Consider the following 27,384-nt stretch of genomic DNA (forward strand, 5'->3'; position numbering starts at 1 on the left):
CATACGTACAAATCAGGTCAGTCCCTGAAAGTTGTGTTTCTCACTCACGCATGCTGTCTGTTCACATAACAACAAATAATCTGTCTCGACATGCTAGAATTGTTAGATCGTGTTTTGTGGACTTGGCTTGAAACATAATATTCTATATCAGGCGCCATGACCAAAAATTACGTAACATAAAAATAATGATTGAAAAGCTTAGTCCACGCTTTTACCAAAATTTTATAAATCAATGTTAGCATTTTGCTGTTTTCTAGTTTTTTCGACTTGTATTCCTAAAGCAAAGCAAAAAGTCATATTTCAATTTTTGTATCACAATCAGTTTTTTTCAATACCCTGCTAGATGTTAGATGAAAACCTACTCCTCAATCTACTATTCTCGATTTGTTGTTCTTCGCTATCAGGTAATTACAACGAACCTTAATATTTCGTCAATCCAGTGGGCCTTGTCAGTCATCTTATGCCTTTAAGTACCTACCACTGGATCATCGCATTCACACAGCAACTATAATTTCTACAACTAATTCAAACTTGATTGAATAGAATTCATGAATTTTGCCAAAATCAGCAATGAAAATTGAATTAATGTTCATATTGAATCTAATAAAATTGGAGACTGTGACGTATAGTATACGGTCATGTCTTTACGATGGAAAGCTCACGGTGAACTGCACCACGGTGAAATGTTTTACGTACAATTTACATGTAACCGCGGCGCGGCGATCATAAAGAAATCAGATTTCAGGTTACAAAATACCTACCAAAAATTGGAAGGCTCTGCATTTGTATATTTCTAATTGACAATAACACGACACCATCCGGGGGGCGAGTTTCGGCCTTACAATATTTATGTATGTGATTTTTTCAAAAACTATGAGTTTGTTTTTATAATATTTCTAAACAAACTATGAACCGTTTTACTATACTTCTGTTATAGTTGTAATAAAGGTATATTTTATGATTTATCTTAACATATAGGTGTTATAGTTTTTTTACACCTACTTATAATATAATATACCATCATAGCATCACCAATTTTTTTCTATTCATATAGCCAGCGCTCAAAATAGAAAAGTTTATGAGCCGGAGCTCTCGACAGTTTTCAGAAGAATAATACATAGTTATCATAGTTAGAAACATAGTTATCAAATTTTATGTGTATTTCATAAAAATAAGTGTGTTAGATTTTCTATTATGTGACCTATCTAGCTCAGACGGTCAAATTATTTTTCCACGAGACGGAGCGATAATTTTACCGATTTCACGAACAGGAACGGCGCTCCGGTCCGTTTCGAGCCTTGCATATAGCGGTGAATTAGGTACTGATTATCAATCTTTTTTGTGGCAATTTTTGATGTCAGTTTTTATTCGTTTTATTATGGAAAACGGTTTTTTTTACCGACGCACTCATTGATGGTATCGTGAAAATAACATTTTAAATAGTTTTCTGTTGTCATATTTACTCAGACTATTTAATTTTAATAGGTTACTAATGTTACTATGCAAATCACGAGACGAATAAATACGAATGAACTCACTTATTAGTTTAAAAACACTTATCCATAAGAATATTGCGGCGTGCTATATGTGATAGGGTTCGAGAAATTTAATTAGGTACCTAATCTTGAAATTTCATATCGTCTACTTAACTAGAAAAATCAACTTAAAATTATCAATTCCCTTAAATCGATCGTTGGTGTTGTTATAAATAGTATCACTAATGTTTTCATATTTTCTTCTATATGATGACTTTTTCAATTTCAATTTCAATTTATTTTTAACATATTGTGGACATTACAAATTATAAGTTTAAGACGTTCACAACATGACATATAGAAACAAAGAAGTTTTCTTAAAACAGTAAGTGTTACATAAAAAAAGAGATACATAGTATGTTATTAAACAGTAGAAATATTGATATATTAATATTTTGTAGTTGTGATCCTTATCGTCACAACTACAAAATAAAATAGAAAAAGAAAGATCTCTCTAGATGGGATGGAATAGAGTACAAAGTTAAAGAGCTGAGCATGAGACAAAGGCAAGAGCCATGGGTTGCGTGCATCCTTTTCAAGCTGAACAATAAATACTTCCGTAACCTCGCAACTGACAACTGTAAAAAAAATAAATTAGAATACAAAAGGGGATTGCACGGCTGAAGGCACGTGCAATCTATGATTAAAGATGTAGTTATTAAAGTCCTGGACGCCACACGGTCTTGATACCGTGAAAGATTATAATTATATAGCAGTGTGGAATAAAGGGGAAATAATAAATGAAAGAGCAATTTATGTACTTAACCGAAACTATATTATAGCAAAAAACAAGAATATTACATTAAAAGGTTATTAAGGAAATACTATAATAACGGCAAGCAGCTAAGTTTTAAAAGAAACATTGGAAGATTGGAAGAAGTGAATCAAATAGTAATAGTTTTAAAATACCAAACTTGGAACGACACAGAGGCTTGTAGCACTGCGGCTGCAATCGTGCTGCTTTAAGTGACGTCCATTATGAATGTTGGGTAAACCAAAGCAGAGCACGACTATCCTGTATGACAGACCGAATCAAAAAGCCCTGTTGCTTCTTTCGCACCTCGCGACGTCCGTTGCGGCCGGAAATTCTAACAGCGACATCTGTCCGATGGTACCGTACGCTCCATGACGTGACCATAAATATTCGTCGGGGTTGCCAGAGTATGAATGTTGGTTATGTTTAGCCCAACATTTTAAGCGCTTTGTTACAAATGGTAACTTTTTATCTTCCTAGTGTTCAGAGTGGCTCCGTTTTCTTGTAAAATCAAATAAAATATTGTAAAATACCTAATTCGTACCATGATACATACAATTCATTTATTTTATGTTCGAAAAGTTCAGATTTTATTTCTACATTGGTGCAGTAATTCATGTTTGACTTTTTCTAGTAAAATAACAAATTAAAAACTGTCAGAATTAAATATCGCCGAAAAAAGGTGTGAATTAAAATTCAAATCGAAGTCTTTTGTATTATAAATTATAACGCTACTCACCTGATTACCTCTAGCATTTTCACTAGTATCAGAATCCAATAATTGAAAATTGAATAAGTACTTAAATAAAAAATTATGAAAATTACAACGAACGTGAACTGGCAATATATCATTTTTATTTTTATAAAAGTACAATCTACAGGTTGCAGAAAAACCTTCTCATATTCCTATATTAATTAAATTTTTTAATATTTAGACCAGTGAGCATTGTTTTGTCAAAGGCGTTCAAAAAAGAATAATATATAAATATAGATATAATAATATGTATTATGATTAATTGACGGATAAGATTTAAATAAAATATTATTATCATATTTTTATTGAAAACATTGCAATTTTAATTCACTAGGTATCTTTGATTTTCGCGATAATTCACATCACTATATTGTATTGACATAGTAAGTGAAGCGATTTACACAAATGTAATAGGAATTAATTTTTAGTTTATTCCGGAGCCCATCAGCTGCAGGCAGAAGTTCATTTTAATATTATGTTTGCCAGTGGCGGAGCCTCGATAATAGGCGATTATTTAAAGCCTACCTTCTTAATAAAATATTTTTTATTTTATATTAACATATTAAGTAATACGAGTATAATAACATAATATTATATACAATATACCCAACGACATCTATCGTATAATTGTCATAATAATTTTACGATCTTTTCCACTATTTCAATAAGTACCATTTATGGCATGTCTCGAAGGTTTTAAAAAATAAGCGACATCATGTTTCGCTTTACATATTGTATGGATTACGTTCGCGTGAATCGAAAACTTTTTTTATATGAACTTTGTTTCTCATAATTTCAAGACGTCTACGGTGGCCCATATAAATTGGTAACCTATTTAAGGAGCGCTTACGCTTGCATATTACGTAAGTGCACATTTATTCAAAATAATTTATAAGATACTTAATTTAAAAAAATAATTTCCATGGATTCAAACACATATAAATATTGATTGTTGTTAAAAATAATAAATAATATATCTCGTGATTTTTATTTGTGAGTTAGTTTTTTAGTTAGTTAGAAGACAATTTATTCAGCCAATTATGTATGTGGAAATCTGATATTGTATCTAAGTCTGTGTATTAAATATAGAAGTATTTTAAAATGTCTAGTTTACGGGTTAAATTATAAATTGTTATGAAACCAATTCACAACAACGGATATTTTCAACATATTATGAGCGTATCTTACGTTTATATTTAAGAAAATACATAATTCAAATTAATTGCTTAATTTTATACCATCAGTGAGCTTTTGAAATTTCATCGATTTTTGTGTACCTACCTATTCATCAGTAGTTATGTTGGATTATCTTTTCCCGTAAATACATCTAACAAGTGTGCTTTCTCCACAGCCTACCTGTTTCCAAAAGTCACCCTTCGCCACTGTTGTTTGCGCTTGATTTAAACCCGTGATCTGTCTACTGCTCAACAATATAGGGGTGGATTGACCCTTTATTAGAGTTACATGCAGAGCTCTTTAAACTGTGGGATGTTCATATCATATTATTAAAATCATCCTTATCTACGGTTACGGTTAGCGCAACGGACATGTGTATCTATATATCCTCAAGCGTATTTGGGATTAAAATCATTGCTAAAAACAGAGCTAGGACTAAATAGCAATTAATCGCAATTCAAAAGGTCTCTCAAAAAGACAGATCACAATAATCAAAAATGATGAAACGTGAATTTCCACTTTGGTAGTTTAAGGTGATGCCTTTACTGAGCCTTTTTTAAAAAGGCTAAATAAAAAGGATTTTAAGTTATACACAATTATATTTTTATAAAAATCGATGTTTTTAAAATGAATATAAAAAATATTAAAACTAACAATTAGTCAAAAATCTCTACGTCAAAAAATAGAAAACTTAAGGGGGGACATGCTCGTCGAAGGTCAAAATTGAGTTTTTATTGTATTTTCAAACCATGATCCTGGACACTCCTTAAACGTTGTAGATAATCTATTTATATAATTTTGAAGCCTTATTATCCTTTATAGTTATTTTAAACATTTGATGACTGCATGAAGTATTTTTGTTACATAAAATAGTATTCTTTTAAACCTCTCGCTCTAATGTTTTAGAATATAGTCATATTTCGGTACATAACTGTGCAGTGGTGTTAAGATTTTTTACATTTATTAATTTTTAAACGCATTTATAAAACCATTAGTATAATTAATTACGAGATAATTTTTGTAAAATATTCACGATAAAAATTTATTTTGATAATCTCTGTGATCCCAAATTTGACAAGAATTAGGCATTTTATTATTCAAAAAATAGGCAAGATTAACACATTTGAAGATGATTCTGAAGATACGTATTATAAGCTATGTCTTCGACCATTCAAGTGTGGTAAAAATCTTATGAATAATGATTGCTTTATAATAATTATTGACCTAAGAATAAGGTAGTGTTTTTTTGAAATACGCCATTTCTTTTGTCATTCCCTAGTGGTTAAGCTACAACATACGGCCGTAGCCATAAAATGACAAACTTTAATTAAAGTAGGGAGTAAAATTGTGTTAACGCGCGTGTTTGAACATGTACCTAACCGAATTTTTTTTTATTTTTTTTTTAAACGGTACATGTTCAAACACGCGCGTCAATATCATTTTACTTCCTACTTCAATTATAGTTTGTTAATTTATGGCTACGGCTGTATGTTGTAGCTTAACCACTGGGGAATGACAAAAGAAATGGCGTATTTCAAAAAAACACTACCATATTCTTAGGTCAATAATTATTATAAAGCAATCATTATTCATAAGATGTTTATCACACTTGAATGGTCAAAGACATAGCTTATAATAAATATCTTTAGAATCATCTTCAAATGTGTTAATCTTGCCGATTTTTTGAATAATAAAATGCCTAATTCTTGTCAAATTTGGGATCACAGAGATTATCAATATAAATTTTTATCGTGAATATTTTATAAAAATTATCTCGTAATAAATTATGCTAATGCTTTTATAAATGCGTTTAAAAATTAATAAATGTAAAAAATCTTAACACCACTGCACAGTTATGTACCGAAATATGACTATATTCTAAAACATTAGAGCGAGAGGTTTAAAAGAATACTATTTTATGTAACAGAAATACTTCATGCAGTCATCAAATGTTTAAAATAACTATAAAGGATAATAAGGCTTCAAAATTATATAAATAGATCATCTACAACATTTAAGGAGTGTCCAGGATCATGGTTTGAAAATACTATAAAAACTCAATTTTGACCTTCGACGAGCATGTCCCCCCTTAATAAACTAAATTTTATAATACATATGTAAAAATAACATGGGACCCTGCACCAAATTCACATTTTAGAATTTTTTTCTTAAATTGTAGGTTTATCTTCGACTTAAAATAAAAAATATTTTTTTTTTAATGTTTTCAGATACATATTTATTAATTAATACAGTTGAAATTATAAATTATCAAAAAAATGTCTCAAATTGCAAACTTCGTATTTTCCCGCTAGATGCCTCTTTAAAGAAGGCTCTGTAAAAACCTTAACGTAAACACGATACTGGAAACTAAAATCGCGCCAAATGGCAGCTTTGAGACTTCTCAGCACCCGGGCGGTGGGTTTCATGAGGCGCCAAGAGACCCCGTTTATATCTCAAGTGAAATAGGTAATATTATTAAAAACAAGTGGGTAGGTAAATTATTTTTTATTACACTACCTGAATTCTATACCCGAAGGGCAACAATTACCACCAAAGAGCCACAAACAGAAGAAGACATAAAAATATATATATTCTTTATGCCTTATGGCTTACGGGTTTGAGATCTTTGCACTTTGACAAAATTACATCCAAAACAATTACCTATATAAAATATTCAGAAAAGCATTATACCTATTAATAAATAATAATTGATCATAATCGTAACATATTATTTATTGTCCATGAAACGCAGTGGCGAAGGCTCCAAACTTAGTGATTATTTAAAGCCTACCTCCAAGAAAACTATATCTTCAAGTATTTATTTCAAATTTAAATACATTATTAAAACGTGGAATATTTTAAAATATTGAATCATCTATAGTCAGAATTTGAATTTTGAATGGCGACTGTTTATATAAGTCAAGTTTAGAATCAAAAAAAAAATTACGCGCGAGTAGCGACATCTGTTTTTCTTCTTTGAATGACGATTATTGACATCATAATCGAAAATTGTTTTCTATACTTATGATGACTCATCTCTTCAGGCAAGTCTACAAATTTTGTCTCATTTGGTAAGCGCTCGAGACACAGCTTACAACTCTTAATGCAAATTTTATTGTCTATGTCTGCCCCTTTAAGCAAATAATAAATAAATAATGCTTCAAATACACTCTATGACGATCGATCATATATATGTCGAGAAACCCGTTTCTTATGTTGGCGTCCTGTGTAACAGGGTGTCACAGAGTGTAAACACGAAGTCATAGCTGTCATACAATATGTATGTATAAATGTCGGAATGGCATAGAATTGATCATATACACTAAAACGCTCTTAGCATATATGTGCCCGATCGTCATATAGTCTATGTGAACCTTAAGATGATTTAAAAAAAATAATGTCTATTGGGTTCAATCAGATATAATTATTAATTGTTTTTAAAAATAACAAATAATTGTATCTCGAGATTATTATTTAGATTAGTTCAGTGATAGACAAACATAATTTATAGCATTTTAATTCAGTCAGATCGTTGTTCCAAACACGGTGGTAAAGTTTTATTTTGTTAGACAAAATTCAGTGATTTATTGTGTTCTGAATGTGGATAGATTATCTTATTTTGTACCCTAAGTTATTTGTCAGTGCTTTAAATATATAAGTATTTAATAAATGTCCAGTTTTCCGATTGATTTTGAAAATTGTTCTAAGTACGACAGACCAAATTTTAAGAATATCATTCTCGAGTTTGACGTTTGTTAAAAAATCATATGTTATCAAAGCTGGAAGGCCAAGGGTTCATTTAGATTTGAACACAGCAAAAAAAAACTTATATTAGATATTATCACAACAATTTATATCATAAATATTCGTTTTAAACTGGCAGTTGTAAAATGATTCAATGTGTCGTTGTCATTTTAGTGTGCACATATTCATCAGTAGTAATTTCGTAAGAATTATCTTCTTATCTCCCGTAAGTATACCTGACAAGTATGCTCTTTTTTTCTGATCTCCACAGCCTACCTCTTTCCAAAAGTCACCCTTCGCCACTGATGAAACGTATTTGGAAACAATGTAATTCTTTGTACGACAAAGGGTGCCAGGAAATGGTTTCACAAAGTTGGCAATTTGGGTAGCATTTACTTGATGAATTTGTTTCGAATGAATAAAATTAAAACAAAAGTCGCAAGTTATATTTTATTAAACGGCCCACGTGCTCGTCGTTCAAACATGCGCGTCAATATCATTTTACTCCCTACTTCAATTATAGTTTGTTAATTTATGGATACGGCCGTATGTTGTAGCTTAACCACTGGGGAATGACAAAAGAAATGGCGTATTTAAAAAAAAACACTTCCTTATTCTTAGGTCAATAATTATTATAAAGCGATCATTATTCATAAGATGTTTATCACACTTAAATGATCAAGGACATAGCTTATATAAGTATCTTTAGAATTATCTTCAAATGTGTTAATCTTGCCGATTTTTTGAATAATAAAATGCCTAATTCTTATCAAATTTGGGATCACAGAGATTATCAATATAATTTTTTATCGTGAATATTTTACAAAAATTATCTCGTAATAAATTATACTAATGGTTTTATAAATGCGTTTAAAAATTAATAAACGTAAAAAATCTTAACACCACTGCACAGTTATGTACCGAAATATGACTATATTCTAAAACATTAGAGCGAGAGGTTTAAAAGAATACTATTTTATGTAACAAAAACACTTAATGCAGTCATCAAATGTTTAAAATAACTATAACGGATAATAAGGCTTCAAAATTATATAAATAGATTATCTACAACGTTTAAGGAGTGTCCAAGATCATAGTTTGAAAATACAATAAAAACTCAATTTTGACCTTCGACGAGCATGTCCCCCCTTCCGGAAGGCCGAAATCGATACTAAATTGAAATTGCCTAAATGGTGGTTTGTAGTGAATCATGATTTGAAACTACAAACATAATTGCATTGTTACGTAATAATCCAAATATGGCTGCTAATTTCTTTGGTTTTGATGGAAGCTTGTCATTTGAAAAAAACAGAAAATGAATGCCACCGTAACAACAGCAATACGAATTTGTTTCAGCTATCGACATATTCCACTTTTGTGAGTGTGATTTTTGATAAGAGTTGAGTCTAATAATTCGGTCGGTAGGCTTCTCGCTGTTCTTTCTGAATTGGTCACTATTCTTGCATTATATTTTTTTATAAGAGGTATTTATTAGCTTAAAACTAACTACATACTTATGTGGTTATTTTTTATTTGTTTGTGTGTTTGTTTGATACATATGCAGTGACGTCTCTAGACAAAATGCCGCCACATTTTTTTATTAAAGTATTTTTTATCATTTTTTATTTTGTTAAATTTATTTATGTAATATTTATTACCATTCATTATTATTTATGAGAAATGTGTTATATGGAAACATTACTAACAAGATCATATCTTATATATTATATACTACTAAATTTAATTTAAATGCCATCTCTGCTTCAATAGACAATATTGTGAGTCCACGGTTTAAGATACATTTGACGACTCACGAGTGACTGGCAAATATTTTACACATAATGAAGTAAGCATGTACCAACCTATAATTCAAATATGATTCGCAAATCTGCACATGTCATTGCTGTTTACCAAGGACATGGCGTCCAAGAACAACGGAAGTAAACTAGACATCGCGAACCCGACAAAAAATTATAGTCTTATTAAAACTTTGATAGTAATTAATACATTTTGTTTCCAATCAGTGAGCTGAATTATTTCCGTTTTTACTAAGTTTAGGTATCCTCGTACCCCTCTAAGTGGTCCTCAATTTGCCGCCCTTCGTGTAACTGCCGCCCCCAAGCGACGCTCAATCTGCCTACCCCCACAGGACGTCACTGAACATAATATGTATATACATGTCATATAAATGTAAATTCTTGAACACTTACTTTGTAATGTCGACAGTGTTAAAATAAATTAAAATCTTATTTTAAAACACCTGCTATAATAATATATGTAATATATAAAATATAAACATAAAGTGTAGGTATGCTTTTGTTATGAGCGAAAGTTGTGATTTAACTTTCTTAAAAGGGACACAAAGGACCGACCATCTTTAAAACTCAATGTTTTGGTAGTAGGTATCAAAATATCAATAGATTATAAATATACGTAAATGAAAACTATTATTAGCGTATTTCAGTTTCTTTGTAATAAATTTAGGTACACTGATTTACACTCTACAAGTATATCCTAGCAAATTAATGATTTTTTTGTAATAATTGCATTTTTTACCTACTTACTAATCGTTTTATTAAGAGAGGTAGGAAAAATGATGATTGATCGATCGCGCATTGGTTTTTAGTAAAATCAAACACAAAATCAATTGGTACTCTTCTATCTGATATCTCATTGTGCCTAATATGCAAAATATAGTTTTTTTCAAAATAAGAAATATATACCTACATACTTAACCGAAAATCTTTTTCAGTTTAATACTCGTAATTCAATAATAATTAATCTAAACCATGGGTGGCCAACCTTTTCAGCGGCCAGATTCTAAAAATGAGATTTCCCACCCGGCCGCACAACCGATTTTTTTTATTATACAAAACAAAAAAGAAATATATTAATAAAATAAAATAAAAATGAGAATCAAACATATTTATTAGATTAGACTTTTTGGTACTGTTCGGTTATACCGGAGGCAGCGGAAAACGCATTTTGAAAATAGCCGATAAACTGGATTATTTGTTAGGTTAACCTAACCAAACCTAACCTAACCTAACCTAACCTAACCCAACCTAACCGAACCTAAACTAACCCAAACTAACAAATCATCCAGTTTATCGGCTATTTTCAAAATGCGTTTTCCGCTGCCTCCGGTATAACCGAACAGTACCGACTTTTCTTAAATAATAAAAAATAAACTAATATAAAAATAGTAAATTTTAGTGAGAAGTTTGATTTTGTGCTCTCCTACACAAAATCAAACTTCAAATCAAAAAGTGCCCCAATATTGAAATCGAGAAAGGTTGTTCCTACACGCAAACAGTTTTCCAAATGTACATCAGTGATTCGTGTTCTCACTCGGGATTTGATATGCTTCATCCGACTAAAAAGCTGTTCACACGTGTAAGTGTTTCCAAGTAGCGAAGTTATCATTAGAACATGTTTGTAAAATGCAGAAAATTTCTCCTTATCCAAATATGTTTTGTAAAACTCTTCCAAACCAACCTGATTGAATTTCTCATTTAACTGTTCATCGCAACATATTTCACAATGTTCCATTTGTAAATTTCCCGGTAATAAATTCACATCTACGGAAAATGGCGTTGCAAATGCAGCAAAAAGCACACGGTGCTTTTTAAAATCCTGAACTAATATCGAATCTCAATTTGCGAAATTAGCACATCTAGTGGCAGCATTTGATATTATTTTTATTTTCTCACTGCTCCACGGGGCACAAATTGACACCCAGTGGGCCGCATGCGCAACTCATTGCTGACCCGGGAATATGATGAGAGGCGCTGTGATAGGATGATTCATGCTATCCCGGGCCGATGCTAAGCCGGGTGTTGTCTGGGCCTCGAGCGAGTAGTCATAGAAACGGCGCCCTGTCTAGCATGAAATTGACGGTTAGGCCGATTCACACTACGCCGTGCTGTTTCCAAGCATCGGACGAGGCCCGCCCACTTCTCGGTACGAAAATGTCGATGGAAATGTCTTTCCTTTTCTCTCTTTCGTGCTTTCTTTATTGTGTTGTATCTTTCATTTCTACGACCGGTGCTAAAATAAATTGTCAATAAGTGAGAAGGTACGTAAAAAAGCGTTTCTCGGAATTTTAAAAGACTCTGGGTTCCATTCGGATACTATTTTCTGTTTCTCTCTCTTTAGCTATGATTCCTTCACTTTCTTTCTTTTATCAGTACCTCGTTGATTACCAGCCAGTTTGTGACAGTCAGGGACGACAAAAAATGCTAGAATGCGTGAGAAAATACAAAGTCATTTATGTTACTCTTATGACACACCCTGAATATTTAGATTGAAATTTATAATCGTCGATATAAATTATTACATCAGAAGACATGAAACAAATAAGTAGGCGTTTCCGATTCACTTTTCAACAATGGCTATTGCCATAGCTGCTAACTCCAATATTGTGAAAACTTAAATATATTTTTTTTGTAAACAATGTATAAAGCAAATAATATACAACCACATGTGATAGGCAATTAGTCTTCCAACTGTTCTGGACAAACTGCTTTGTTATACGGTTTGGTATGGACGCGGTATTGGTACTATGTTCGGTTGCCAATAGGGCCCGGACGCCAACCGGCACGTGCCTAGCCCAGGCGCAACCCGTCGTAGCCATAGGGCAGTGGTTTCCAAACTTTATGTTACTACGCCTCCCCTTTAAAAAAATAAAATTTTGGCGCCTTCGCCCCCTTCCCTTTATTTCATTAAATAATATTAAATTAAAATTAAATAATTGACACCTTTTTAACTAATGCAAAAATGAAAAAAAATATATAAAAATAAACAAGGTTTTACTAGGTACTTACATTATATTCATTTTTAATATAATAAAATTTGTTTTCCATGCGATAAATGTGCTTGTTTATTAGCACTATCAATTTCAATAGTAGTCAATCCAAATTCATCATCGTTCATTGACAAATGGAATCTATCATGGGCCCCACATCCTGAAGCAGGCTCCCAGGCCAAGATCTTTGGCGGGCCCACCTATCTATCGCTGAGGTTAAGGGCAGTGTGGTGTTATAATGTAGTAGTTTCTTAATTATACATGGGAGTTATCATTTAAGTATATTAATCATCATATAGGTATCACATCAAAGACCTTCAAAAGAACAAAAGACTTTTTTTACTTTTAATAAAATCATATGAAAAGTGCATTAGCAAACTAACCAAGAACTCAGTAAATAGATTTTTGTTTGCGTCAATATATCTGCGCAGAAATTATTTAAAAGTGGAAACATGGCGAACTTATTTTATTGTTTATAATTTTGATTTCCAAAGCTCCAATTTTTTATATGTCTTCACTTTATCCTTTAAATCAGTGAATGCATTAGTGGTCCTTACATTGATTTATTCACTCATTTTTTTTTAAATTTCAACCAAATAGACAAGTTTAACAACAAAATTATCGATCCTAAATAAATTTGCCTCAAATTTCAACATTATCATTTGACCCTTTTAATTCATTTTTTTCACGAGATAGCCAGCGCGCTTCACAATAGTATAGAAGTGAGATATTATAAAACTAGTCTCCATATTTTCAGACAGGTTTGCAATCAACATTTTATAGGACTGTTTTTTATGTAGTTTATTGCAAACCTGTGGTTACATTAATTATTGTGTTAAACTTTTCGCGCCTCCCAGTTTGGAAATCGCTGCCATAGGGAATATTATCAGACACCCCTTCGATGATGCGTTCCGGGAAATTTACGCCTCAATACATATTATTATACTCGTATTATTACCTGTCGACGCAGCTTTCTCGCTTGCGATCGTTGTCTCCTCACACGGCACAGCAAGACGCGCATCTCGATCTAAAAATAACTTCTGATCTAAGCACAATAAAGACAACCATTTTACTGGGAAAATTAGTTGCATGACGACAAATGCGCCCAGATACGATATACGCCTTACAAAAAAGAATAATGTGCATTATTGAAAAAAAAAACTTTAGATTATAATTAGAGAAATTCATATTATGAACATAATAATAATATGTAGAATTACGTGTGTTTATTATAATTATTATTAATTATTTGTGTCACGGCAATTTGAATGTGACTGAATTGGTAGAAATAGCCATAGAAAAAAATATATTAAAAATTGGAGAATCAGTGGAGGAATTCGATGTCTGCTGGGTGCTTGGAAAGTTAGAATTGAAAGATGATAACGATATCATATATAGTGAAAATTAGATACTCGTTGGGAAGCGATACATGTATGTTTATAAATAATAAAAGTACTTATGTGAACAGTGCCGCACCCGGGGGGGGGGGGTGGCAAGGGGCCTTCCCCCCCTTCAAAAACATTGAAATTGAAAGTCAATAGATTAGACAAATAAAAACACGACAAAAAAATGATTTGAAATTCTCCAGCACCCTCTAGAAAAATTTCTAAGATTTTAATTTCTAGCACAAAAATTTTGAAACACTAATGTCGGGTTTTTTTAGAAACTCAATCTCTAATGGAAATGTCAAAAAATTATCGGTGTCCACCCGAATTCCGGAGTGGTGTACACCGAATGCAATAGACAAAAGTCCGATAAACGAGAAATTAAGCTGTGTTCTGTTGGGTAGGTTTGTGTACCTATAAGTTAAATGCAATAATACTTTTTTTTCTATTTTCAATTAATATTTTGGAATTTCACTATTAAAAAACTCAAAATCGACGATAAAAATTCGGCGAAAAGTACGACTACACCCACCACCACGGGCTGACAGGGCTACAGCCTGGGGGCCCGGGCTTAAGAGGGCCCGGCGTGGCGGCTCGTCTAATTGTGAGATAAACACACACCAGAAATTTGTTATGTGTAATGTAATGTAATGGCGCTATACTACTTCATCAAAATTAACATAAAAATATGAAGTATGATATAAATATGATATACGTAACTACATGATAATAATTCACGTGTATCATTTTATATTAAAATTACTTTTAGTGTTTCTAGAAAAATAAAAATGGTTATTTATCCAATATCGAAGGTTTGAATGCTACTTGGCTACCACAAGAGGGGTCGCGACCAGTGGTTCATAGTATGATAACGATCGATAATATGATATGAGGTCCGACAAATCAAGAATTCAAGGGAATTATTTAACAATATAGATAAATCCACGGAACACCATTTGGGAACACTACTGTAGAACATCACATTCTCCTTAACCCTGGTGAGAGGTAAAGGGGCCCGCCAAACATTCATGATATGGGGGCCATGCCCACCACTGTCGGTGGTGGTGTAAATTAAAAAAAAAACATTTTTATCGGTGGAATTCAGCATAACGTCGTTGATTCTGCAATACCTGCTATGTGCACATTTTGTCAGTTTTGAGTTATTTACGTCGTTGGATAGGTTATTTTTTTCTCCATCCATCTATACTACTTGCTATGTGTACCAAAATATTCTAAATAAATAAAAACAAAAGCTGTCATATGTCGGTGTTGAATTCAGTGATGGTAATATCTGCTATGTGATATAAGTGTACATAGCAGTAATTGACTTAAGATCACCTTTATGACATTGATCACATGGCAGATATTACTAAATGAAATAACAGTTATGTGCAATTCAAACAAACATTGATATGACTCTTACACATTGTAATGTGTCAAGTTAATACCTTTGTCAGTCACATGACAGTAATTATCCATTGATTTGTTGTATGGTAAGAATTATATTATTTCTTCTACTTACTATAATAAAATTATATAATTGTATTCAAAAATTAAAAGTGTTTGAAATTTAGTGGGTAAGGTTGAGGTAATTTTTACTATTTACCTAGGTGTAAAGTTATTGTAACATCAGCATGGTTGAAAACACATTTTGCCATTAATTAATTTCAATTTATTTAAAAAGATTAGAGCCGCTATAATCTACATTAAGGTTTTATCCGAATTCAGGAAGTATATTAACAACCACCACCTCAATAGCCAATATTTAAATTTTACTTTTCTATGTTTACAATAATGAAAAGTGAAACGTTTTATCTGTTTACATTCGTGTGTTCATTGTCATTTTAACTGTTTTTGTGACATGTAATTCTCATAACATTGTTGTTTAGAGATATCATATCGAGGAAAATATTCTTGAATTAGCACTACACAAAAAGTATCAAGAATCTGGGGGATCTTTAGATGATTTTACAGCTTCTTGCTCTGATACGAATCTCCTTCAGATTTTTAATGAAGCTCCTCCATCAGATAATAGTGATGTTGGAGATATTATTTTAACTCCCGTAGATGGTCATAGAAATTTAAATGAATTCACAAATTCAAATGCAGATACCTTTGAATTTCTAGACTATATTACATTGCTACCCCCTGACGACGGACTTACTCATATTATAAATGGAACATTCCGTTCAGGTGAACAACATAATATTATACACATACATAATGATTCTTCTACGGTCGTCAATGAAAAATGTATCCGTGTCTTCAGATATTATATAACAAGCTGAGTTGTTGGAACTTCGGTTAAAACTCTTCGAAAAAACACTCAAACACAGCAAAAAATGCTTAAAAAAAAGTGCAAGTTCTGAAAAACTGGTATTGACAATGGATCTCCAAAGTGTACGTTTGTGCCCCAAAACATATGCTTCTGCCATGTATTACAAGCAAAAACTCCAAGTTCATAACTTTATCATATATGAATTAAATAATAAAGAAGTGTCATTGTACGTATGGCATGAAGCAAATCAAATGGGGATGTATCAAGTATGCATTATGGATTACTTAGAAAATCTACCCCTAGCTATAAAGAAGTGGTACTTATATCTGTGGGTCTATTCTATACTTATCGACCGCTAAAGTGATAAATATTATCAAAAGCAGCAAGATAGGTGCTGTTAAAATATAGCACTTATTGCAACAATAAAAACCAACTTCGCGTAATTGTTACAATAAGTGCTAATATTTTGATACAAATCTACCCTAAATTTGATAATATTTATCACTTTAGTGTTCGATAAGTATAGAATAGACCCACTGGTGGATGTAATTACCAGAATCGCAATAAGGTGTTAGCCAGTGCTCTTAGCGTACGGCTAAGAAAAAATCGATGACAATATTTATCAACAAATTTTGGAAAAAGGTCACACTATGATGGAAGCCGACAGTGTTCATGCGACGCTGGAACATTATTTCAAACCACCAATAAATTCACCATCGGATTACAATATAGCACGGATGAGATTAGCACGACAGAAGCAACAATATACGGTGAAAGTATTAATTTTTTTCACAATATGATCAGTTACAAACAAACCTCATATCACTCAGACCAGGCAAGAGAGCCGGAGACCCTACTGTCGATGATATTCGTCAATTATAATATTTACCGAATGGTGATAATTTGGTGACGGTTTTTAATAATAGGTACGTATTGTATATCATTATATGATTATAATGTTTTCCTTAAATTCACTATTTTGTCACGTTTATTATTAAAAGTGTCCATTTTTTCCATTGGATATTTCATATTCTCTACTTTACTATAATAATCATCTTATACTAATATTTATATCGACTGAGTATTATGGCGGATTGGACAGTATCTGCCACACAACTGTTTTCGGAAAAAAATAATAAAAAAAGTTTTCATTTTATATTTATATATATATATATATGTATGCTATTGAGTAACAGATAATAAATTAACATTCTATTTTATTTCAATCCCTTGAATTGCTACAAATTATTGTCCATAATCACTTGCTAATTTTGTACATTCATGTATTTGCTCTCATAAATAAATAATAATTATTTGTAACAACAAAAAGCATTTTATTTTCAAGACAAACATACCACTATTTAAAAAAAATATTGCATAAGTACCAATATAACAGCTAAATATGTCAGTGCAATCCGAAAAATATACAGCTGCCAGAAGGTAAGAATGGCTACAAAATATTTTCTAGACAAAGTAAATTCGAAAATATATTACATAATTAAAATAAATACAGACCGCTACTGAACTATCATCTCCTGTCGACAATGTACCACTGTGCGACAAACACCGCTCTTTTTAAAAAATTCCGCGTCGAACGCCGCTCTGTCAGGTAGAGACTGACAAAGACCGCTCTTGGGATAATTAAAATGCATTTATTTAAATAAATACAGCTTAAACATTGGATTTGACATTTTATTATACTTTTCCGTATGTAACAGAAGAAATATAACATCTAATATTACACTTAAATCATCATAATATGCCCAAAACAGTTTTTCGTCATTTACTCAAAAAAGTCTCTAGAGCGGGTTTTGTAACTCTACGCCTCATATCAACTATTGTTTGAGCTATTCATGTGAATGGCTACCTCTTTTGCAACGAAGAAAATCAGGCAATAATATTGTCTAAAAATGTATATCGAGGATATACCTATTTTTTCATCCAAATATCGTCACCTTCAAGAGCTGAAAAACGATAGATATTGAAAAGGATCATCACATTCCATGATAATTTGCGGTTTTATTAAATTCCAAGAACTAATTAAAAAATCATAGCAAAATATTATAAAAATAATTTTGATTGTCATGTTAGTATGTTCTTTATTTTGATTCATTTTATTTTCTATAAACTTGATTATAAAATACTATGTATAATATTTTTCTAAAATTGATTATGAAAATTTGTTCACAACAAATACCTGCTATGTAATCAAAAAGATGCTGACAATATCTGTCATGTGCTAATAAAGAGAATAATCAAGGTTTATTGTTTATTTCCTTCCTTTTTAATGTTTTTTTTATTATTCAATTAATGTAAAACTAGTTTTTTTTGTCTCCTGAACAATTTGGTTTTGTACTCATAGCAGGTATTGTAGAATCAACGACGATAAATATTGTGGCTCTAGACCAGTGGTTCTTAACCGATGCACCGCTGGCTTGTTGCAAGTGCACCGCGAAAATAATGATAAAAGCAGAAAAATTCGCGAAATGTGTCGCTACATTTCAAAAGCAGCCAAGTCCACCTTTAGGTATTTTTGACTTTTTTGAGAATTGCTGAAGAACTAATGCTTTCTAACATTTCTGTATTATCAAAACCATCCAAATCCGCCTGTATAATAAGTAAATGGAAGTCAAAGATGACCAGTTTTTGCAGACTCACCCATATCCACTGAAGTAATTATATCACACTCAGCCATGTCCATTCAGGCCAATCACTGAAGGCGATTACAACAACATGGCCGTCAGTTATTTACGAACCGTTGAGTGAGTGAGTGTCAAAGTGTCTTTTTCAACATTTTTTAATAGAAATAATTAATAAAAATAAGGTTTCAAATATCAGAAGTGACCCCCGATAAGGCGAGAAAACGAATAATTAAGGCAGAATCGACAAAACGCGCCAAAGATAAGGAAAATCGGTAAGTTTTATTCTGCTTAACCTGCATCCTAAAAAGCATCCGGTGTCAAGCATGGTCGCATTTGACATTTTAGTCATAGTACTGAAAATATAAATTTGGTTTTACAGAATTCTAATTTACGAGACAGAACCCTTGGCAGTTCTTAAAAAAACATACACCGTACCTACTCCTTAATTAATGTAAAGATTTTAATAATAATTATTCGTACATGCTTTACTGAATTAAATAGGTAATATACATCCTATTAAGAATATATTTTATAATTATTTTATGATTGCCAAGTTGTAGGTATCAAATAGAAAAATGTGTACCTACCACTATTTAAAACGCATTTCCTAGAATTGTATCCAGCTGAGGGCTTCAACCATTTATATTAATTATTATCCATTTGGACCATTTGTAAAATTAAATTTTTAATATAAATCTATAATTATAACAATTCCTCAAGGATTTTTTTTAGGTTTTTGTGTTGCCGAGCATGAAGTCACTTTTATATCGAATTTTTATGTTTTAAAATTAGTAACCATATTTTTTCCGTCGTAATCACATTTTCCTAATTGTTTGTCTAAATTAATAATATTATTATATAGAGAAAATTTTTTGAAAATAAATTTATGTTATCATTTATTTATTATTTCGCCATTTTCCATTTTCTAAGTCCAGCCCAGAAGAATGACACCATTATATCTAATAAAATGGCTGCCACGGAAATATCAAAATAAGCCAAGTCCGCATGGACATGGTTGATTTTGTGACAAACTAAGCCATGTCCATATAAAAATCCATTTTTTGAAGAATCTACGAAAATTACATGAAAACTAATAATGTGGAACTTATTAGTTTTAAACAGGGAACTCAGAAATAATGGGAACTGAAATACCCAACTGGTAAGGCTACGCAGGCAACCGATCTCGGGTAAGAATAACATTAAACGCGTGTTAATAAAACGTTATTCTAAACTTGTGCCTTGCCCTGACAACTACTGTCGGTTTTATGTTCATTTAAAATTTAAAATAGCAATCTGCTCAGTAAAAAGTTGTGGTAATGATACAAATATGAAAAATAAAACAAATAGTGCAACTACATTTCACAAGTAAGCATATTTTTATTGTCATTTTGAATATTTATGTCAATATCGTAACATGCATTAAAATTTATTTTCTGCATGGCATTTGACGTTCACGCACAAACAATGTTAAACGTTATTGACGAGTGTGACGCACACCACTGTAATGCATATAATGCGTGTATTTTGTTTGAATAACAGGGCCGCATTTCAGAGAGGGAATATTAGACAATATTTATAATAATCAATTAGGGATAACTGTTTTCGTTTATCATAATGATTTATTGTTGCATATGCAATATGCATAGGTAAATGTGCATTTATTTACTGTCAATATTCATTTTAATTATAAAATAAAAATAATTAAATCAAGTCATTAAATGTTTCAGTTATTAATTATTGCTCACCGTTAATGTAGTGTATTTAGATACCGTTTTGTCATCAAGTGAGCAATTATTTAATATTTTTTTTTGTACCTACCCATATTTATTCGGAAGGGAAGTGATGATGCCATGTTTAGAGTGATCTTCCATTATACATGCGACAGAATAGTCAAAAAACTTGATATTTGATTTATATGTTCTATAATGATATTTTCTGTTAATATATAATTATAAATGCGATTAATGTTATGCTTATTTAGAATTACCTTTGTATGTAAATATTTATGTACTTATCTTGTTATTACTTAATCTTATATATTATGTCACGTATAAGTTTGATGAGGTTTTAATAATTATATTTAATATTTTTCATAATTATTCTGTACAATGTACAAACATAGAAATATACTTACTACAAAATACAATTAATATCCTTTTTTCAATTTCTATAAAGTATATTCCTAACTGTGTGTGAAAAGTATGTTAATTTAAAAAACGCGTAAAAACACCAATATTAGTAATATGTATTTATAATATTATATTGTTTCGTATGAAATATTTCTAATAAAAAGTAGACATCAATGATGCGGCTCTGTGTGCGCTGTGAATAGGGAATCCAATCCCGAGCCAAAATTCTGATCCCGGGATTTCGGGATTACAATTTGACAATCCCGGGATCCCGGGACTGGTCCCGGGATTGGCATTTTTTTCCATTGTTAATATAAAAAAATTATATTTACAAATAACATTGATAAAATCGGTCAAAAATAAATTTAGTATAATTTATTCTATTTAAGACGTTTATTGTTAATATTGTATACATTCAATCTTGGAAATACACAAGTTTAATGGAGTAAATGTAAATAATATTGTAATATAAATAATAATGTGAATTTAATATGAGATTGCTGTTTCTGATAGTAAAGACATAATGAATAGATTAGCGAGATTTAAAATAGTAAAGCAAATAATCATGGCGTACTTATGGCCTTTCCGCTTCATAAATCTAATTAGTCAGCCAAATATGAAACTGCCGTAAAACGTATGATATCATGGTGGAATTACTTTGTTAAAAGTGTGAAGCATTGTTTTTTTCCAATCTTTCTCATTTTTAATAATTCATGTGAAAAAATAAAATGAATCGGCTACCTACAAATGGGTATAAATGAAACTTCATTCAAACTCAGTTTATTTCTAGTGTAGTTATTTTTTATTAAAAGTATTATTTCTGTTATATTTATGCTTTTATTTTATTTTCCATAAAAGTTGATAAAAAAATCAATCCCGAAATCCCGGGATTATGTTTATCAATCCCGGGATTCATAGGTATCGAAAATAGCTCGGGATCCCGGGATTGGAATCCCTAGCTGTGAAGGTCATCCGCCCACCCTATTAACGCACACTTCTAAAATCCAGCTTCAATTTGCAGCGTTTGCAGGACCTTGGATCAGAGTTCTATTTATTTTTCTTTTCTGTGGTTTTAAACATTCTATAATCGCAATAATATAAACTTTCATCTTTATGACCGTGTACATAAGGAAACAAAAAAGCCGTTTTTCTCCTTTTCATCCATTATGGACATGGCTGGTTTTGAATTGTAGCGACATAAATAGTGAAAACCAAAAAAGTCCTTCGTGAAATTATGAAAGCCGATGAAAGATCTAATGTGATTTCAATGTTGCCGAATCGATCGCACGCAACTACCGTTGGCCTCACAGGATTTCGTTTCATAAAGGAAAACAAAATAGTGGATCAATATCTATGCTGCAAATAACTCACCAAGCGTACGACATGACAATATGTTTTTGATTCTATTTCTTCATATTTAGAACAATCTAAAATATAATGGAGGAATTTGTATGGATGGTCGGCCCACGTGCTCGTCGTAGGTCAAAATTGAGTTTTTATCGTATTTTCAAACCATGATCATGGACACTCCTTAAACGTTGTAGATAATCTATTTATATAATTTTGAAGCCTTATTATCCTTTATAGTTATTTTAAACATTTGATGACTGTATAAAGTATTTTTGTAACATAAAATAGTATTCTTTTAAACCTCTCGCTCTAATATTTTAGAATATAATCATATTTCGGTACATAACTGTGCAGCTGTGTTAAGATTGTTTACATACCTACCTACTTTCTCATATTATACATTATGTGCCAAGCTACTTATAATAATATGATTTTATTTATGAGGGAATAAGTAATTTTTCAGAACAAATACGTAATATAATTATCTGAATCTTTACTAAAGGGCGGACGTGCTCAGCGTGGGTCAAAATGGAGCTTTTTTTCTATTTTCAAAGCATGATCCTGGACATACCTTAAACGTTGTAGATAATCTATTTGTATAATTTTAAAGCTTTATTATCCTTTATATTTATTTTAATCATTTTATGACTGCATAAAGTATTTTTGTTACATAAAATAGTATTCTTTTAAACCTCTCGCTCTAATGTTTTAGAATATAATCATATTTCGGTACATAACTGTGCAGTGGTGTTAAGATTGTTTACATTTATTAATTTTTAAACGCATTTATAAAACCATTAGTATAATTTATTACGAGATAATTTTTGTAAAATATTCACGATAAAAATTATATTGATAATCTCTGTGATCCCAAATTTGACAAGAATTAGGCATTTTATTATTCAAAAAATCGGCAAAATTAACACATTTAAAGATAATTCTAAAGATACTTATTATAAGCTATGTCTTTGATCATTCAATTGTGATAAACATCTTATGAATAATGATTGCTTTATAATAATTATTGACCTAAGAATAAGGTAGTGTTTTTTTTAAATACGCCATTCCTTTTGTCATTCCCCAGTGGTTAAGCTACAACATACGGCCGTAGCTATAAATTAACAAACTATAATTAAAGTAGGGAGTAAAATGATATTGACGCGCGTGGTTGAACAAATATATTGTTTAAAAAAAATAAAAAATAAATCGGTTAGGTACATGTTCAAACACGCGTGTTAACATAATTTTACTTCCTACTTTAATGATAGTTTGTCAATTTATGGCTACGGCCGTATGTTGTAGCTTAACCACTGGGGAATGACAAAAGAAATGGCGTATTTCAAAAAAACACTACCTTATTCTTAGGTCAATAATTATTATAAAGCAATCATAATTCATAGGATGTTTATCACACTTGAATTATCAAGGACATAGCTTATAATAAGTATCTTTAGAATTATCTTCAAATGTGTTAATCTTGCCAATTTTTTGAATAATAAAATGCCTAATTCTTGTCAAATTTGGGATCACAGAGATTATCAATATAATTTTTTATCGTGAATATTTTACAAAAATTATCTCGTAATAAATTATACTAATGGTTTTATAAATGCGTTTAAAAATTAATGAATGTAAAAAATCTTAACACCACTGCACAGTTATGTACCGAAATATGACTATATTCTAAAACATTAGAGCGAGAGGTTTAAAAGAATACTATTTTATGTAACAAAAATACATTATGCAGCCATCAAATGTTTAAAATAACACGATAAAGGATAATAAGGCTTCAAAATTATATAAATAGATTATCTACAACGTTTAAGGAGTGTCCAGTATCATGGTTTGAAAATACAATAAAAACTCAATTTTGACCTTCGACGAGCATGTCCCCCCTTACAAGAAACCCTAACATTATATCTACGTACTGTTTTATTTACACAGGGAATCTATAGTTTCGAAAACATTACCACAGTGTTAAAACCTGTACTAGACCAATATGGTAAATTTTATTAAATCCAGACCTTTAAATACAGGCATTTTTAAGAAAACTTTGCATTTCTATGGAGGCTAAGTACGAATGTTTGCTTTTTCACACTGAAGTGATGTCGTTACAGTGGCGCACCCAGGGGGGGGGGCAAGGGGGCCTGACACCCCCCAAACATGAAAATTATCAGAATGATTTTAACCATTGAAATTGAAAGCCAATAAACCTTTGGGCTTAGACAAATAAAAACACTGGCAAAAAAATGATTTTTAATTATTCTCCAGCACCCATTTTAGAACAATTTCTTAGATTTTAATTTCTAACACAAAAATTTCGAAACACTAATGTCAGGTTTTTTTAGAAACCCAATCCCTAATGGAACTATCAAAAAATTCTCGGTGTCCACCCGAATTCCGGAGTGGTGTAGGTCATGGCTGGAGAGGGCTGACAGGGCTCTAGCATGGGGGCCCGGGCTGTCGGGGGCCCGGCGTGTCGGGTCGACGAGATAAGTGAGATAAACACACATAATAAATTAGCTTCAATAGCAAAAAACCGGCGCTATTATACTTCATGGCCATAAACATTTTCAATTACTTATATAATTGTGCAATATATTTTTTGATTATTATGTGTCGATACTCGACAGCTCCATTATTAAAGTGGATGTATTGAAAATCGCCAATAATTCACTGTAGGTATAAGTACCCTTAATTTGAACTAAAACACAATTTGAAAAACGTTAATGTAGTGTTTCACACTGCCTTTAATCTTAGCGGTAGGTAGGGGGCCCGCCAAATATCCTAGCTTGAGGGCCCATTTCAGGATGTGGGGACCATGTTGTAGATACACCGAGTGCAATAGACAATGAGAAATTAGGCTGTGAAGAAGAAAAAGAGCCTATGGGACTAATTTACATTCTCCTCCTTGGGCCCCCCCATTTTAAATCCTGGGTGCGCCACTGTATGTGAACATCATCTGCATCAGCCTAAATCTATCCACTGCTGGATGAAAGCCTTTCTTAGCTGATTGCACTTCTCTCGGTCCTGTGCGTTATGTTTCCACGTACTTCCGCAGACCTTAATCATTTCGTCGATCCAGCGGCCTCTAGGTCTACCTTGCGGACGTTTTGTAGCTCTTGAGTTTTGTAGCTCTGGATGACTATATTTGTCCAACGATTGTCTCTTCTTGGAGCTATATGTCCGTGTCCAATGGAGAATACCTGATTTATCTGTGCTTTGCCGATGACATAGTAATTTTCTTATAAGACTCAGAAGACATCCAAAGCAGAATGCAGGAAGTCGCTGAAGTAAGCAACGTAGTATGCTTGAAAATAAATGTATCAAAGACGAAAGTAATTTTCAACTGATTTGCGGGTCAAAAAGAGATCCTCATCAATGGCACTCAGCTCGAACAGGTGAAAAACTACATCTATCTGCGACAATACATGTCTATATTATATTATGGATGTATATATGTATATGTATATTTGATGAGATTTTTCGCAGAGTAAACCTGGGCTGAAGTGCTTTTGGTCGCTTGTATAATGTCTTCAAAGGTGACCTCCCACTGTGCCTAAAATGCAAAAAAATCAACCAGTGTGCTTCCCGTAATTACATACGCGTGTAAAACATGGACTCTAAGTGAAAGAGAGATCGAGAAACTTAGAGTAGTACAACGTGGTATGGAGAAGTGCATGCTGGGCATAACGCGAAAGGACAAAAAGAGGAATCAGTGGATAAGGAAATAGGTTTGCGATGTAATAGAGTTCGCTAAATACCTCAAATGGAAATGGGCTGGACAAAAAGGTACCACAGGCTCTCTTAAATTCAAGATTTTTATCAAATATTATATTTCAAAATAAATTCAGGCCCAAGTACCTAAGTGAACAGCAAAAGATATGCAGCATTCACAGATTCATATAGATTTCAAGATATCTGAAAAAATCATTAATATTCTAGGACTCTTGGTCAACCATCCCGCTTGTTTTATGATTTACTCTTTTTTGTGTTTTATTGTTTATGCGGTTCAAAACACATTCTCTTCACTTATTGTGGCCCAGGGAATGCAAAAAGGTTGATACCTATGGTTTAGAGCAATGATACTCAACCTTTTCTTTTTGGGGCCAAATACATATCGCACCCCCAGTAAAATACTGTAGTAAGTCAAAATTTGGCATTTTGCAGGAGAGCCATTTGAAGTTTCAAATATTCTTTGTAAATACAGGAAAAGTCTGAATGTAAAAATTATTACTCATTTTTATGGAAAAACATGATCTATTTTCCAATGTATTCATCATTTTTCTCTAAAACATGTACAAACGGAGATATTTGAATATTTCTGAGTTACGACTGTATTTTATTAGGATATATTCATGGTAAAATTAGAATCAACTCAATACTTTCTATGTAAATTTCCCTACCATCACTCTAATAATTTCAACTAATTTGTTGGGCACTGTAAAGGAAGGTTTTCAAAATATTAAGTTATGGTACAATCTTTAAAGATTTATTGAAAAAAAAAGAAAAATATAATTATTATTAGTTCAAAACAACAAAAAAATACTTAATTATTTAATTTAATGGGAAAATAAATTTTTTACATACTATTTTTAATTTTTAAACATCACTTGGAAGAGAAGCAAAAAAATCATAATACAATTCACGATGTTTAGCGGTGCAGAGGAAAGCAAATCCTTCTTTTTAATTCTCGTTATTTTTGGCCACTCTTGATATGCTTTGGATAAATTGAGACCATCCATTGGTAACGGTTTACCAATTTGCTGTTGTCGAACATTCAATTTCCTACATTCTTCATGATAACTGGTTTTAAAAAAATTAATGTAT

This window comes from Rhyacophila brunnea, unplaced genomic scaffold (genome assembly GCF_057557595.1).
Source record: "Rhyacophila brunnea isolate RB1 unplaced genomic scaffold, BYU_Rbru_1.0 scaffold_1, whole genome shotgun sequence".
NCBI lineage: Eukaryota > Metazoa > Arthropoda > Insecta > Trichoptera > Rhyacophilidae > Rhyacophila > Rhyacophila brunnea.